Here is a 2,961-nt window from a genome sequence, read left to right on the forward strand (position 1 = left end):
TTATTATATTATCATGATATTATGATATATAATATATCTTAGTATGATGTATATACAGTTAAATGTCGTTACAACGATAATCGTTACATATATGTCTCGTTTCGAAATCATTAAGTTAGTAGTCTTATTTTTACATATGTATTTCATTGTTAATACACTTAATAATATATTTACTTATCATTTAACATAATTAACCAAGTGTATCAATATCTTAATATGATTCATATGTACCTAGTAAGACGTTGTTATAACGATAATCGTTATATATATCGTTTTCGAGTTTCTTAAATTAATAGTCTCATTTTTATGTATATAACTGATGATGTAGCGTGAGGGTACGAAATAGTATTATTTTTACTAGGAAATACTACAAAATATGACACAAGTTTTATTAATTTACGGATGGGATATACCTAAACCTTGCTACAACACTATAGGCAGTGTACCTAATCGTAGAGTAGTGTAGTTTTTAGTAAGTCCGGTTCGTTCCACAGGGAGCTAGTGATTACGTACTATATTTTTATAAAACTATATTTATATAAATATATATATATATAAGTAGTAATATTATTATAAAAGGGGGGTTTTTACCGTTTAATGACCGGTTTGTCGATTTTATATTTTTAAGCGTAAAGATAAATGACAATAATTAAAGTGCGTAAAATAAATAAATGACGATAAATAAAATAACAATAAATAAAATTGCGATAGAATATGAAATAAAAGGATTATGCTTATTTAAACTTTCGTAATCATGATGTTTGACGTTTTGATTTTAATTAATTGTTACTCTGGTTAATTGTGCTTTGTCATGGTTTATTTGATACCTATCTGGTTTTTGTCCATAATAGTCCATCGGTCATAAATATAAAGTGCGAGTGTCCTCGTCAAATTACCCTTATACCCGAAGTCAAATATTCCAACTGATTAAGGATTTAAACTGTGACGCAGTTATCACTTCTGTCAACAATTACACCAGTTATCACTGTATGTAATCCACCCCTGTTTTAATTAGTTTATGAATATTAATTCATCCACTTGATCAGAATGAATAATCAATTACCCAACCCAATTGATTAATTAAATGATTATAACAGATTCCATATGAACATCACTAAATAGGACAACCATAATCATTATTAATTATTAGGTTAATTAATTTGAAGATAGGTTCGACAGACTCCAATGAGTTGTCACTCAATTAGACAATACCCCCCATCTATTAATAGTCAATAGTTCAATTTCCACAAGTGTCGGTCTTTTGCCCAAACCTTAATTATGGTCCAAAGTTCAATAACCCCTTCTTAATATTTTAGCCCAACATCACGATTACTTCGGCTCAAATAAGCATAATAATAACTTAGTTACGATACATTAATGTAAAAAGGTTGAACATAACTTACAATGATTAAAAATAGCGTAGCGTTACACGGACAGAATTTCGACTTACACACTCAAACGATCTCTATCATAAATCTTATTATTATCATAATTTAAAATTAAAATTAAGATTATTGTTATATCTTATTAAGTTAACATTATGATAGAGATATAGAATATAGATATTGATAATTGATATTGATAAATAAGAAAAAGATAGAAAAAGGTATGTTTTTACATTATGATTACAAAGCCTTTTATAGGCGAATTTAGAAATTGAATTTTCACTTATGACCCCTGAACTATGCTCAATTAACAACTTTTTATTATTTAATATTATTCTTATTATGAATTATTTAAATATTATATTTTATTCTTGTGCATAGTTGACTCGTAATTTTTACACCGTTGCGTCGAGCGTTGAGAGTTGACTCTGGTCCCGGTTCCGGATTTTCGAACGTCCTTGCGTACAATTTTATATTTTGTACTTTGCGTTTTGTAACTTGTACTCTTGTCATTTTTAGACGTTCCTCATCAATAATTTGAACCTTTTTGATTGTATCTTGTACTTTTGAGCTTTTTGGACCTTTGTGTCTTCAATTCGTCGTTTTCGCCTTTTGTCTTCGCACTTATTTAAAATAAACGAATATTACTTGAAAATGGAACAATTGCAACTAAAATCTTGTCTTTCTTGGGGGATTTTGCTATGAAATATATGTTCCTTTTTAGCCTTATCAATATCCCCACACTTGAGCGTTGCTTGTCCTCAAGCAATACAGTCTTGAAATAATATAATACATCACACGAATCACTTCTTTATTCTTCACACTTTGTACATCAGTGATTTTGATAGAGCGGTATAAACAATGATAGTAACGATATGGTTAAAGGTGGGTGTGTCATCCACAGTTGCCTTGGGTTTAGGACAACGACACTTGCAATCAAATAGCCGATTTACTTTCGGTTTCCAAAGCAAAGTGCACATTTGAAAGGCGGTTTACAGTCCCACATGACTATAAAAATTTAGATCCTTTAAGGAAATTGGATCTTTATGAAAACATTTGATCTTTTGAAAATTCAAGCTAGATTTTACCCTAGACAAGTTTTCTGATTTGATCCATCATCGGTGTTGCAAAATATATTTGTGGATCAATATTTTGGCTAAAACTTTTAGGTTCGTGTAATCCACTGCTATCCCGGTATCGGAAAGTACACATCCAGTTTACTTGTTCCGTATATTATCTTTCGGTAAACTACCGTCCGGTTGTAAAGGAAAGCGATGAACAAGAAACTGTTAAGGCAATGTCCCGTGACATGCATTTGATTATGGTCTAAAAACGTGTCGGATGCTAGTACTATCCTTGGTAGGAGCAATAGTAAAGATCATCCTATAATTTTTCGGTCTGGCACAAGGTCCTGTCTCCAACCATGCTATGCAACCACCGTTCTTACGGTTGACACCCGATTTTGTTCAGGTGACCTAATGAATTCCAGATGAATTCCTAGGATTTTACGTTCAATGGTAATGAACGCATTGAAAATGGGTTTTCAGAAAACAAATCGGTTTGTATTTTTGATCAA

Source organism: Rutidosis leptorrhynchoides, chromosome 9 (genome assembly GCF_046630445.1).
Source record: "Rutidosis leptorrhynchoides isolate AG116_Rl617_1_P2 chromosome 9, CSIRO_AGI_Rlap_v1, whole genome shotgun sequence".
In the NCBI taxonomy this organism is placed as follows: Eukaryota; Viridiplantae; Streptophyta; class Magnoliopsida; order Asterales; family Asteraceae; genus Rutidosis; species Rutidosis leptorrhynchoides.